This window comes from Acinonyx jubatus, chromosome E4 (assembly GCF_027475565.1).
Source record: "Acinonyx jubatus isolate Ajub_Pintada_27869175 chromosome E4, VMU_Ajub_asm_v1.0, whole genome shotgun sequence".
Lineage (NCBI taxonomy): Eukaryota > Metazoa > Chordata > Mammalia > Carnivora > Felidae > Acinonyx > Acinonyx jubatus.
In genome coordinates this window covers 45165454-45180074 of record NC_069395.1, presented here as the reverse complement: position 1 = coordinate 45180074, position 14621 = coordinate 45165454, and the positions used below count along the sequence as shown (strand labels likewise).

At 37.7% G+C, this 14621-nt stretch overlaps 1 protein-coding gene across 1 annotated transcript in view; it reads left to right on the top strand.

Annotated features, from left to right (window-relative positions):
- The window catches only part of NIBAN1 (niban apoptosis regulator 1), a 152131-nt gene that overhangs the window by 48403 nt on the left and 89107 nt on the right, over window positions 1-14621 (top strand). The window lies entirely within an intron of this gene.

Below are 14621 nucleotides of genomic sequence, written 5' to 3'. Positions count from 1 at the left end.
TTGAACTCACAACCCTGAGATCAAGAGTTGCATGCTCTACTGACTGAGCCAGCCAGGTGCCCCTGTACCAGATATCTAAACGCTTAAGATTACCTATTTATTTAAATTTTTTTGCAATTTGTCTCATACTTAATCAGTATATAGCTAAATATATTGCTTTCTGACAAATTATTATTTATTGAAAGCCTATCTGGTCCCCTGATGAGGGGAAAATAAACTCATAGTATGAAAGAAACAGTTTTGAAATAGAGTTTTCTAAAGAATTATAAAGGTACTCACAGGTTTAAATGTTGGTATAAATGTTCTATTTGTTTGGCAAACTAATTTCCCATCTGCTTTCCCCTTAGTCCTGGGAAGAGACTAAGAACAGGTGGTAGAGATTGAGAAGATGGGCAGGGAAAATGCATCCAGTATAGAACTAATATTGCTAATATTGCAGTGTCAATCTAACAGATATTTATCAAGGCATACTATGTGCCTGGTACTGACCTTTCTAGGCTCTTAGGAGTCAGGGACAAGAAATGCACTTTCAATGAGCTATGGAGTTATTTAGCAATAGACAGTAGGAAATCTGTGACAGAATGTAGCAGAGGTTGGGATGGCAGACACGCATGTGAGAATCATTGGGGTGTATATAGCCTGTGCAGTGGGATTGTGTTTCCAGAAAGAGTGGCTGATTAAGAAGCATATAGGAGGTGAGGAATCTGGAATACTGTTCAAGAGGTTTAATGGTGAAGGGAAAAAAAGAGCGCAATTGCCTGAGAGGTAGGTGAGTACTTTCTTTTTCTTCAGAATTTGACCACATTTTGGGGCTTGAAGTAAAACCCAGTGAAAAGGAAGATAATGACAATCCAAGAAAAGGTGCATCATTGATGGGGTAAGCGTTTGGAGGAAGTGGATTGGGATGTCTTCCTTTTGAGACAGGCTGGAAAAAGGAAAAGTATAGTGGACAAGGGATGAACTTGAGAATGGATAGGAGAGAATTAAGATGTATCTTTATTTTCTGGAAAGAAGAAGTCTTCTGGGAGTAAAGGGAGAGCGGGGAAGGGAGCCTGAGGATACTGATGAAGGTGCAGTAGTTGCTTTGGAGAGTGGACAAGGCAGTCACCGAGCATGAGAAAAGGCTTGCTAAATAGTGCTGAGTCCAGCCCAGTCTGGAGCTCATTTGTTTGTAGTGGAGCCAAACGGACAGCTTTGCTCTCTCTTCTGCACTGTTGGGACGCCTGCAGGGATGCTATTAAATACCAAACTGTCCTGATCATAAGACTCAACTGGAAGAATATATTGAGAAGACAGGATTTCCATTCAGTCTTAGTACATTCTCATTCAGTGGGTCTGAGGTAGGGAATAGAATTTTCTATTTTTCTAGATCCCTTAATTTTAAAAAAGAATATGTTGCAGTGACTACAAAAATTGTTTTAAAAGGAAGGCTTTTGATAAAAGGTACAGAAACTCAAGCTGAACCACACTAATTTAATGAATCCTTAATGAAACACAAATCTTGATGTTTTTATTTAATAATGGACTAATTATAGTTGGGGGCAAAAATGGCAAACAAAATCAGTTTACTCTATCCATATATTTTCCAGATCTGTTAACTAGGAATCTAAAGTCTTTTTCTAAACTGAAATAACCCATTTGATTTAATTCTCACATGTAATTAAAACGTGCCTTCATGTTGGGACTTAATGAACTCTAGAATGGCAATTGCATGGTACAATGAGGAATTTTAAACTTTGCTGCAGAAGATATGATTGAGTACATAGAAAATCCAAGATAATTTAAAGATAAATTAATTTAAAGAGTTTTTTTTCTTTTAAGTTTCTGGGTATAAAACAGTGTGGAGGTTCCTCAAAAAATTAAAAATAGACCTACCCTATGACCCAGCAATAGCACTGCTAGGAATTTACCCAAGGGATACAGGAGTACTGATGCATAGGGCCACTTGTACCCCAATGTTTATAGCAGCACTTTCAACAATAGCCAAATTATGGAAAGAGCCTAAATGTCCATCAACTGATGAATGGATAAAGAAATTGTGGTTTATATACACAACGGAATACTCCGTGGCAATGAGAAAGAATGAAATCTGGCCTTTTGTAGCAATGTGGATGGAACTGGAGAGTGTTATCTAAGTGAAATAAGTCATACAGAGAAAGACAGATACCATATGTTTTCACTCTTATGTGGATCCTGAGAAACTTAACAGAAGACCATGGGGGAGGGGAAGGAAAAAAAAAGTTAGAGAGGGAGGGAGCCAAACCACAAGGGACTCTTAAAAACTGAGAATAAACTGAGGGTTGATGGGGGTGGGAGAGAGGAGAAAGTGGGTGATGGGCATTGAAGAGGGCACCTGTTGGGATGAGCACTGGGTGTTGTATGGAAACCAATTTGACAATAAATTTCATATATAAAAAAATAAGTTTCTGGGTATAAGGCAAACATATCAAAGTTAAGAGCTGGTAGTAACCAATTAAAAATGTAAAAGAAAAAAGATTCCATTCATAAGAACAAGACAAATCCATATGAAATTGGGTTTAGGAATAAATCTAACAAATATGTGCAAAAATCTTCATGAATAAAAATGACAAAATGTCATCAAAGAGCATTAAAGAAGCCTTGACTAAATGAAGAGATATGCCATGCTAATGAATGAGAACAGGGCTGCTGTCTACAATGACTCAGGATGTTCATAGCAGGAGGCTCCTAACTAAAGAAGGGTTAGCAGAGGTCAAAACCAGCCTGTGCTGCATTATTCACTCATGTGAGGCTGGCTGTAGGAAAGGGTAGCTTTTCCTAGTTTGCACGTAAATGCTGTCTGGGCTAGCAGCAATCTTAGATGGGAAGATTATATCATAAAACTATCAGCCTCATAATAATCACAGATTCACTGTTTTTCCAATCAAAATCATGACATTGTTTTTCTGTGGGACTTGACATAATTCACTCTATGGAAGAGCATTGGCTAAAGAATATCTAAGACAATTTGAAGAAGAACCAAGTGGGAAGACTTTACACTCCTGATGGCAGAAATTCTTATTTTTTTAAATGTTTATTTATCTTTGAGAGATAGAGTGGGGAGGAGCAGAGAGAGAGGGAAACACAGAAATCTGAAGCGGGCTCCAGGGTCTGAGCTGTCAGCACAGAGCCCAACATGGGGCTCGAACTCACGAAGCATGAGATCGTGACCTGAGTTGAAGTCAGATGCTTAACCAACTGAGACACCCAAGTGCCCCCAGAAATTCGTATTAACACTATAATAATTAAGACAGTATGGTACCAATAGCACAGGGATAGACAATAGACTAATGGAATAGACTAGAGAGCTCAAAAGCAACCTATTCCAATATGCAAACTTGGAATATATCAGAAATAGGCACATGTTGGAAGAAATGCAAAATAAATATTGCTGGAATAATTAGTTATCTGTAGGGTAAAGTATGGATTCATTAATCCACACAGAAATTAATTCCAGGTTGTAAAAAGCCTTGTGCTAACGTCCTTTTAGAAGAACATGAGGGAGAATATCATTATGAAGACAATAGCAAGGAAGGATTTCCTAAACCAGACACTAAAAACACAAACCAGAGAGAATAAGATAGTTACATCTGACTTCATTAAACTTTAAAACTGTTCTTCAACAATGTAATCCAAGGGAAAAGACAAGCCACAGATGGGGAAAAGACAACAGAAATGTTTTTATCTGAGAAGGATTCATACCTAAAATTGACAGATAATGCCTAAGTATCAGTAAGAAGAAGATGTATGGAGAAAGGATGTGAATTCATAGAATAAGAAACCTGACTGGCCAATAAATATATGGAAAAGTGCTCAAGTCACTATTACTTTGATAAATGTAAATTAAGGTACCATTTTCTACAGATCAAAATAGACAAAAATGTATAAGTGGGACAATACTTAGAGTTTCTAAAGATGTGGGAGGAAGGAAGTTCTTATACGCTGCTGGTAGGGTGTGAATTACACAGCTTCCCTCCCCCCCCTTCCCCCGGCTGCCGTCCCCCAGAGAGAAATTTGGCAATATCAAGTGCAGATGAAGATGCTCGCACTTTGCCCCAATATTCTATACATACACTCTAGAGAAACTAATACTTATGACCCATTTACATTCACAACAGCATTGATTAGAAGAGCAAAAGAGGAAATAAGTGAGAGGCCCATCAACAAGGAGACAGATAAATCATGAGATGTGTTAGAAGTATAGATATCCGTTAAAATGAATACACTAGAAATACATATCACACATATACATGATATACATATACATGACATATACGTGATCTACCTATCTGCCTTAAGCAAGCTGCAGAATGACAGGCAAAGTTGTCAGAAAATATGCATAACAATGCTATTAGTTGTACATGGATATATGTATTGATATTTACCTATGTTGTAAGAATCTAAAATGACTTCTAGGAATAAATACCGCTTTGAGTATAGTGGTGCCTAGTCATGTTGTGGGGCAGGGTAGAGGGGGCTACAGATGTGGCTGTAATGTTTTGTTTAATCTTTTGTTAGCAAATATGGTATATGTTAAGATTTTGTTTAGCTGGATGGTAGGAATATATATTCTTCACTTTATGTTCTATATGCTTGAAATAGTTCATAATTAAAGAAAACACAGACATAGGCAAAACCTTCTTATTAGTGGCAACACATCTCATCTCTTGACTCATATAAAGTAGGAAACAGAAGAGAACAGAAAAACTTTGTTGAAGACATTTCAGATATCATGTGGATGATAGGCCTGGTTCACAGCAGTACCTTTTAACCTTGATTTGGTACAAAACACATTCTTAATCAGTAAATAAGAAAATCTACCTAATTAGTGCATTTCCCAGGGAGCCTTATGTTATTAGTCAGCAAAGACTGTAGCTTTAATTGAAACAGTGATGCCATTTAATTGGAACACCTGAATGAGATTAAGGGGTGCTCAGTTAAGGTCAATTCGTTTCCCCTGTGCCCAGAGCCTTGTTGGGTCTCTGCCTTCTTGCTGGCAACTTCTGCCAATTGGGATGTATCTGAGCCAAATGCTTTTACTGTCCTTCATAAATCATTTAATGGAATGTTTTAAATACAGATTCCATGTATTTCCGAATGTATTCTGAAAGACATTGGCATGCTGATTGTACTGATAAATTTAGAACTCATTATATTGAAGCACTAGACATTTGCATTGCTTTTAATTTGTTACTGACCCAACGGTTTAATATGTATAGATTAAATGAAATAAATTAGTAATTGTTTTGGGACTCAATAATGTATTTGGTTGGTTATATCTGTATTAGTCAGGGTTCTCCAGAGAAACAGAACCAACAGAAGAAAGAGAGAGATATTTTTTTAAATAAGGAATTTGGAAAAAAATAAAATAAAAATAAGGAAAGGAATTGGCTCATGGGATTATGAAGGCTGATGAGTCCCAAGATCTGAGGTCAGCAAGGTGGAGACCCAGAAGAGCTGAAGGCTAGCTCCACTATGAAAGCCAGCATGCTAGAAGCCCAGGAAGAGACAATGTTTCAGTCCAAGTTGAAAGGCAAAAAAAAAAAAAAAACCAAAAACAAAAAAAAACACAAAAATAAAAACAAAAACAAAAACAAAAAAAACAAAAACAAACAATGTCCCAGCTCAGGGAAGCTAGAAAGAAGGAAATTCCCTCTTGCTCAACCTTTTTGTTTTATTCAGGCTTTCAACTGATTGGATGAGGCCCACCCAACATTGGGGATGGCAATTTCATTTTTTATTTACCTATTCAAATATTAACCTTATCCAGAAACACCCTCACCGACACATCCAGAGTATCTGGGCACCCCATGGCTCAGTAAAGTTGACACACAAAATTGGCCATAACAAAAATCTTTCTACTCAAATTTAAGATCATTTCACAAGGCTTCCTGACAATATGGTTTTTATTACCAAAGATTATTTACATTCCTCCATTAATAAAAAAAGGAGTGCTTGAATTCTTCTATAAAAATCAATGTAGTATTTAGTAGAAAGAAAAACTGCTAAAAACACTGACACTGACTGGGGTGCCTGGGTGGCTCAATTGGTTAAGCGTTTGACTTTGGCTCAGGTCATGATCTCACTACTTATGAGTTCGAGCCCCACATCAGGCTCTATGCTGACAGCTTGGAGCCTGGGACTTGCTTCAGATTCTGTTTCTGTCTCTCTGCCCCTCCTCTGCACTATCTCTCTGTCTCTCAAATATAAAATAAAACATTTTTAAAAATTGACATTGATTTATTTAAAAAACTTTTTTTAATGTTTATTTATTCTTGAGAGAGAAAGAGAGGTGAGCAGGGGAGGGTTAGAGAGAGAGGGAGACACAGAATCCGAAGCAGGCTCCAGACTCTGAGCTGTCAGCAGAGAGCCTGACGCGGGGCTTGAACTCACGACCCGTGAGGTCATGACTTGAGCCAAAGTCAGATGCTTAGACTGAGCCATCCAGGTGCCTCCCAAAATTGACATTGATTTAAAAAAACATTTTACAAATGTTCTGTTACTCAGTAGTTTTATGACCACGGGACAATTAATTTCTTGATCTGAAAATAGGACATTGGAATTTGTTATTATGATCCCACCTAGCTCGGGAGGTCTGTAACTTTGATCTTTTCATTAATATGTGGAAGTTGGAATGTGATTGGCATTGGCATATCTGTGCTACCGTCCAGATGAACTCAAGTTGCTTTCTTAGGGATATTGTGGAAGGCAGTCCCAGTTATTTATAGTTCTTTTTCATATTTAATTTCCTTGGTGCCTGTAATGACTAGTTTAGAGTAAATGAATCTCACGTGTGAGGACTGGACTCCAAACAGAGCTAAACTTAGAAAGTTTCAGAACATTTGTTAAGGACCATGTAAAATCACTTTATAGAAGAGCAATTTCCATAGAAAAAATGGGGTTTCCATAGAACTTGATACTATCTAAATAGTTATTTCTATTAGAGAGTTAATGGGCCTTTTTCTGTCTCCTTTTTTTAGAGCATCACATATAATCGCTTTGGATAATTTTTCACTAATGTACATTACACAAGAATATTTTAATTTCGTGATTAACTATTTTGCTGGCAACAGATTGTCAAAAAAAGCATGTGATGAGCTGTATTTTAGACTGTGCTAGATCTGACTTTATTATTGGAGATACTTGGGTTGTTATCAAGAAAATTGTATTCAGAGGACACAGTGCCTGACTGAATTAAGTGGATAGGAATGAGAACCATTTTGGCAGTTCTTAAATTCTTGTGAGGATAAGTTAGAGCATGCTAAAATAATTTTCACTAATGAGTACTTTATCTGCCTTGTAAATAGTTTCAGAAAGTTAGCTAGCCTACAGAAATGTTGACTAGTTTATGAAGTTCTACCTGCACCTTCCTAAGCCTAGCATTATCATCTTTCATTTTCCTAGCCAAGTCACTCCTACTTATCGTTACCCATATACCCAGACTAACAAAACACGTATCTGGGCCCCAAATACAGTTCTCTAAAAAATGCACTTTTTTTTACACGAATGGTATAGATTCTTGAGAGAGAAGTAGAAACTATAGTAGAAAGCATTTCAAGCAAATATACTTCTGTGTGAGGAAAAGAAAAATGGAATGAAAGAAAAAAAGAATATAATTAGGAAAATAAAGAGAAGAGACACCAGGACCTATTGTGTTGGAAGGGGAATCACTTAGTAAAATTCCTAGGCTTGTTGCCTGGTTTATTTTAAGTCTGGCCTGATTTCTTTTAATGTGCATATTGTGTTCATTTATATGGTCGCAATCTCAAAGCAAAGGATATTTTCAGGATTCTGGAATAATCTGAGAGCCTCTGATAAAATATGTGCAAAAAATTTTAATAACTATAATTAGACTCAAAAGGAGCAAAGGAAATCTCATTTCAGTTTGTGAATTTCTGCTATGTATTTTTTCAAAACCAAAAAAGGCTGTCTAATGGGCAACCATGATTCCTTCTGAATTCATACTTCTTGTGATGCTTTCTGAAAAAGTAGCTGTGTCAGATGGGTTTAATTTTATTTTTCACACACTTTCCTCTCATATTTATGAAGAAAAAGACAGCCAATCTGTAGCTTCCTTTGGGGACATTAGACAGCTTAGAGAAGTGGCAAAATAAACAAGATTTATTCTCATCAGATGTGTCATGGGAAAATTGGAAGCATGCTGTGAGGTAATGGCAAAATAATCTTGAAAATTTCCAAGCACGTTTTTCCAAATGAAATGAAATTTAAAGTTAGTTTTCATCTAATTATGGCTAAATAAAAATGCGTACATAAAAATACAGGTATATTTATATACATATCTATCTTCCAACAATATTATTATAATTTCTTCCTCTAAAAAAAGAGGAGGGCAGACTTAAGGTCTCAAAGTTCTAGAAAGCTGTTCACTGGAATAGCTGACCACAGGGATTTTAAATTTTCCCTTGGATAAGGTAATGGGCATTGGAATGTATAGCACGGTAGTGTTTTTCCCTTTCTTGGTGTCTCCTCCATTTCTCTTAGTTTTATTAACCTGTGAGGGTATTGTTCTACCAAATCCCTAGTATAGATGGGCACCTTAATTTATTTCAGTGCTGTGGCCATTTGTAGAAAACATTGTTCTTATTTCTGCTGTTAACCTTCAAAATAAAGCTGCCAGTTATTTCACCAGAAAAAGATGGGTTTTATTCAGGAATAGCAGAGAATTGCAATCTGGGACAAGCAAGCTATGGCAAAATCATAAGCAAATCCACTGAACAAAGGGGAGAGGAACACTTTTTTATATAGGTAAAGGGCAAGTTGGGAAGGCTGTCATAAACAAAAAATCCATTGGAGTAAAGTGGGAGTGGAAGTAGAGTGGTTTTTCATTGGCTGAGTTGTGACTTTCTCCCATTGGCGGGGCTATTGCTAGGGGAGGAGGAAAGCTTTTCTTCTTCCTGTTGGGATAGTAAAGTAGTATCTATCAGCTAGGTCCATCTATTCCTATTGGATTTGCAATTAATGAAGAGTGGTAGGGTGTGAGAGTTCCCCTGCCAAACCTCCTGACTCCATTTTAGTTAGGTTTTCCTTTTTGAATTTTCACACTGTTCACCCACTGGAGTTGGTGTCTGGCCCTTACATAGCATCTGTAAGTACATGCGGATTCATGGAATCCTCTTAATAGGTCAAGCTTTGTGGCCGTATTAAAGATACTGGGCCTATTTTTAGAACAGGGATTGCAAAAAATTGAAGGTCTTTCAGTGCAAAGGCAAGTATATTGCAAGCCTAACTCAGAGTTTTGGATCTCTATGAGTTTTGGAAACGAGGAAACTGTTCTTTGTTTATTCCTAAGCATGTCTGTTTTCTATCCAGAGGGTCCTGGCATGATTTTGAAATATTTAATATAAGCTCTTGGGAGAGTTCTATGTTTCTCTTCTGTGGATTAATATCTGAAGTAAATCGTAGAGAACATAAGTTGGTTTATATATTTCTTGTTTTTAACACAAAGTAGAGTTCCTGCCAGATAAACTTCAGAGAGTTGATGGGATTAAGGCTGCCCATGAAGAATTTTTTACTTTTCCTATGGAATCTGTTCAAAAACATCACTGTGCTTAACCACACACACACACACACACGCACGCACGCACACACACACACACACACACACACACACCATTTAGTTCAATTATGGAGAATCCAATTTATCCCCATTCTCTAAGGCATTTACTGGAAGAGAGAGTCCTTGGGCATTATTCTGTGTAATTAGATTTTTGCACCTTTGTATTGTGAATTGGGATTTCTGATTTCTCCACCCTAAGGTGCACAGTGATGATGCTCAGAAGCCTGAGACTATAACTGATGTTATAATTCATCAGGACTTTTAAACTTTTATAATTTAAGAAACTCTGGGGGGAAAACAATAGTGGGTATTATACTCTATTTTATAAATATTTAAAATATTTTTTAGAGCTACTTCTCTTATTCCCCCAAATTAATCTTTTTTTGTGTGTAATGTTTATTTATTATTGAGAGACAGAGACAGAGTGCTAGTGTGGGAGGGGCAGAGAGAGACAGAGGGAGACACAGAACCCGAGGCAGGCTCCAGGCTCTGAGCTAGCACAGAGCCCAACGCGGGGCTTGAACCCACAGGCCGTGAGATCATGACCTGAGCCGAAGTTGGATGCTTAACTGACTGAGCCACCCAGGTGTCCCCCCCCCCCCAATTAATCTTCACCAGAAACCTCAACAGTGTTTACGAAAATGTGTCAAAGGCTTAATTAATCCTCTTCTAATGTCTGGATTTGGCTCGGTTTTCAGGAAATAGCCACTTTGTTAAAATAAATCCATTTTTTAAAAATGTTTGTATTTTTCTTCTTCATAGTAACAATAAAAATGTGACATCTGAAAATAGCGATTTTTGGAAGGTAATATAGGGAAAAAAACCAAAGATGAAATGTTAAGTAAATAAAACTGGGCACAAAATATAATATTCTCAAACTATTAAAAAATAATTATAAAAAATATTAGAAGGAAATATGGCAAAATAATGTTTGGATTGTTCATATCTTTCACTACCTATCAGCTGTTTTTCTAAAAGTATTTGAAGCAGGGATAAATATATTTCAGAGAAGATTTTAGAACAGGTTATAGTTGTATTGACAGTGCAGATGATGGGAAAACTAGAAATAATCCACTATAAACAGTATCTTTCAAGAAAGAAAACTAGTGATAAAGACTAGATTTAAGTTGAATTACTACAGATCTGGAAGGTTAGCAAAAAAACTTCTAGAATAAAAAAATATACAAATCTATTCAGACTTCATGTAAGTTTTACCTAGACACTTATATACTTCCCATGATTACAGACTGGTCAAGAAAAATAAACTAAGGAAGGTGTTTGTTCGTAAATAATTCTCCACATCTAATTTCATGGACAAAATTCATCTAAAAGTTTAAAAGGAATTAATCAGGGGGCGCTTGGGTGGCTCAATCAGTTAAGCATCTGCCTTTGGCTCAGGTCATGATCTCATGATTGATGAGTTTGAGCCTCTTGTCGGGCTCTGTGCTGACAGCTCAGAGCCCAGAGCCTGCTTCTGACTCTGTGTCTCTCCCCGCCCCCCTCTCCCTCCCCCGTTTGTGCTCTCTTTCACACTTAAAAATGAATAAACATTAAAAAAATTTTTTTGAAAAGGAGTTAATCAGTAAGAGTCTTATTTTTTTTGAAAAAACAAATGAGTTGAGCTTTGAAAGTGTATATTTTTAATAACAAATATTCAAGCTGAGAATTGGGCCTTTCTCCTTTCTGGGGACATTGGCATGGGTTTCAAGATTATGATGCATTGTACTTTGCTTTATTCTTAAATATTTACTCAACCATTCTTTCATTCATTCAACAAATATTTGCTAAGTACATAAATACAGTATATACCCTTGGAGGAGAGATAAGCTATATTTAAACAGCTGTAGCAAAGTGGAGCACAGTTTTGGGAGAACACAAACGAAGGTGAGATTGTTTCTACCTGGGGAGAGCCAAAAAAACCTCTGTTGGGGTTGGAGTTTCCATCTGGGCTTGAAGGATCTGAAAGTGACTGGCAGGGCATTTAGCGGGAGAAAGGAGAGGTGAAGGCATGTACAGGGGACAAGGAGATTTCATTTGAGTAGGAGAGGTAGAAAATAAAGACAATTGGGGCCAGATCACAGGGCCTTTGGTACTGGGCTAAGTGGTTACTACTCTGGGCAATGGGGAACTGTTGAAGTTTTTATGAAGGTAGTGACAATGATCTTGTAGCAACGTGTCAAATGAAACTTGTCAGACCAGGACCAAGAGGATTGTACCTCTATGACTATGAGGAATGCCTCTTATGGTTTTCAAGAGTTCCCTGGGAGCATTAAGGGCAAGACTTGGATCTGAAGGACAATTTCCTACCCTACCGTCTGGGCCTTGTTAACTTGTGCTAGCTTTCTCGTGAGAGGAACCATGGTGGCCAGCTTGGACTCAGCCTCTCATGTTCTGCTCCGTCAGCCCTGGACTCACTCTGGCCACTCCCCAGAATCTGTCTTGGCCACACTGACCAAGCTTTGGCTTATTTCCCATAATCCTCCAGGCTCTGTGTATCAGCACTGGCATTCCCAACTCCCACTCTGCCTTTGACTTTTTTGTTCCTCTTTTGGAGCTGAGAGCTAGTATGCTTTTGGTAGTTTTTTGGGTTTTTTTTGTTTTGTTTTTTTTCTGCTGTGATTAATACTGAGGGCAGATTAAGAGACTTTTATGGTGTTGAAGCTGTACTAGTTTGGGTGGGGGCAACAGGGTGGATCAACAAATATTGTGGGAATAGAAGTGACAAGATCCAGGGGCGCTTGGGTGGCTCAGGCAGTTAAGCCTCTGACTTCGGCTCAGGTCGTGATCTCACAGTTTGTGGGTTCAAGCCCTGAATCAGGCTCTGTGCTGACAGCTCAGAGCCTGGAGCCTGCTTCAGATTCTGTGTCTCCTCCTCTCTCTGCCCCTCCCCTGCTCATGTACATGTGTGCTCTCAGTAATATGATGAGATTTCTCCTCTGTCTTCATTTTATACGAGGAGGGGAGTTAACTTGTATAAGTCCCCACTGCTGGTGAGTAGCTGAGATGGCACCCAAAGCCATGTTTGTCTGACTCCAGAGTCCATTTTCCTAACCACAGTGGTGTTTTGCCCCAACACCAGGCTTTTATTTAAATGTCAAGATCCCTACTTAGGTGTTCCTTTGTTTGGGTTTAGATAGGCTTAATCTAAAATCGAGATACATTTTGGGAATCACTTGAGGTTCTTTTCCCCCTAGAACTTATGATAGTTAGCTGTTTCATTCACATTTTGAACCAGTCGTTAGGTTAATTACCATAGAGAGCTGTAGTCCCTTTTTTATAAATGCTGCCTGGTGGAAGATGTGTTGGTACTCAAATCACAGAAGCATTTTTTCTCATACATTGGGAGGGAGTGGTGGCATCATAACACCTCAGTAGAGGCAGGGCATCCTTGACTGAGGCTTTGTGATGTGGCAGGAAATCAAGTTTCAAAGCTTTGTAGAGCTCATCATAAAATGGCATCCACCTTCTTTCATTTAAATCCAAGTGCTTGCAAGAGTGCAAAAATTAGTGTCATAAATTAGCAGGCTGCCCTTCTGCGAGACAAAATAGTGGTCACTTGGACCCAAAGGGCAGATTTTGTTAATTGTTTCTATGTTTCGGTGAGGTGAGGCTCATTCTCATTGTGGGAATTCCTAAAGATATCCCACTCCTATGTAAGAAAATTATAGACAAGGATATAGAATTTTATTTCTTATGCACTATATAAAAGCTAAAAAAATATTAACCAATTAGATAATTATAAAGTCTAAGTATATTAAAGTATTATGCAAATACTGATTAATAGTAATACCATAGACTCACAGAGCAAGCAAAAGCATGCTGATTCAAATTATAGGAGCTTTTATTTGCATTTCTACAGAACCTATTATTAGTGGGTCTCAACACACCTTTCAAGTAATAGTTATTAAAGCCCATAAGTATATCCAAAAAAGATCATTTTATTGAGGGAATAAGGAAGAACTCCCCCTTTCCTCATACAGAGTAGATCTAAATGCCTGATCTAAAGTAGGATTCTCTATAGAAAGAGTATTCATACACTATGAGTGTCTGGGGCTATGATTCCATACATATAGAAGTTGGCAGCTATGAATTCAAGGTTCTCATGTTGAGTATCTCAATCTATGTGGTTAGAACTCTTCACTTATTTTTGAAATTTTATATGCATAATAGCTCTAAACAAATCTTGCCAGTATATTTTAATATTTCTCTGTGACTATATCAAATTTGAAAACAAAAATTATGCGAAGCTCACATGAAAATATTTTAAAATATTTTGGAATTGTTATAGCACATTAATTTTTTCTCAAGATAATATCTTATTCCAAGGACTAACAGCTTGTAAGCACAGCCAGTGAGACCCGTGTTTATTTCTCTACTTTGTAGCAAGTCCTTGAAAGGTGAGGATTTCTAATCTGTCTGGGAATATTCCTTTGCCTTTTCTCCCCTATTTCTTTTTCTCATTTCCCTCCTTTGCAACTTAACCTACTCTCTAAAGCTAATAAGCACAGGTTGGAAAAGTTCAAGAATATTCCTAGTGCCTGACCCTCCTCTTTCTCCATCTTGAGTCCTCAAACTACCCCTCTTCCCCCCATGATTGATCCTAAGCTTCATTTTCTTCTGGTGCTAAGTCATCATAATGCAGTTGTTGGTCACTATTGTAAGGCAGCTGTACTTCCAGGGTTGTACTTCAATGTCATGTAGATTTCAAGAAAAGCATGAACTAGTGAGTACTTTCCTTTATAGTTAGGGACACTGGAGCCTGGAGAGAATGAGGGACTTGACTGAGGACATCCAGCTGATTTCTGTCTCCCTGGAATTGGGACCACAGCTCAGGTCTCTGGACTCTTAAAGTGTTTTCCTCTACCTCATAGTAATTATATAAGGCTTTGAGTCACACAAAAAATTTAAACCAGAAACATAGGAGCAGAACTAGAAGAAACAGTTGGTCGATTTTATCCTGGGCTGTGGGCCAGTGAGATGAGGTGGAACCCCAAGGATCGAAGGAAGAATGGAATGATGTGTGTGC